Genomic DNA, 715 nt, shown 5'->3' with positions numbered 1-715 from the left:
GTTTTGTTGTCATGTCATCTTTACAGTCTAATAATAGGATGGGAATGGAATTTTGTTTTTCACATAGATGGTGACATTGAAAGGATGCCTACACATGGACTTTTCTATGTGCATGAAATACCTCTGCATACCTCTTGCTAGACTTACAGGAGAAAACTCTTCAAGGATTGTTTAAACATGCCCATCTATATATTTATATACATATACATATATACATATATATATATACATACATGCACATATGTATATATATATATATATATATATATATATATAGGTGTATCTGTATCTAGATAATTTTCAGCTATCTATAATCCAAAGAAATCTTTTTTTTCCAGCATGTTTTGATCCTGAGCACAAGGACAGTTACTGAAGTGGTAGCTACAGAACAGTAGATGTGTGATACCTCCCTGTGCCCCAGCAAAGCATGGAACCATGGTGTCTCACAGCCTGTCTCAGCTTGAGGACCTTGCTCAGCTGAACACATTGCTTCTGCTATCACTGTGTGTGCTGAAAGGCAATTTTAGACTCTTTGTTCACATCAGGCTTCAAGGAACAGATTGTTTCACTGTGTGTCTCTCATTTTTTCATTTTGGAATTTATCCTAATGCCAGATCTTCATGACATGTAAAATCACAGTTTCTTTTTGAGATGGAGGTGCTTGAGCCCCATTACCCTCACACTGGCTTCTTTGCCTCTGTGTTTCACACTCTCT

The sequence above is a fragment of the Molothrus aeneus genome, chromosome 5 (genome assembly GCF_037042795.1).
Source record: "Molothrus aeneus isolate 106 chromosome 5, BPBGC_Maene_1.0, whole genome shotgun sequence".
NCBI classification, from domain to species: Eukaryota; Metazoa; Chordata; class Aves; order Passeriformes; family Icteridae; genus Molothrus; species Molothrus aeneus.
This window is presented reverse-complemented; position numbering follows the sequence as displayed.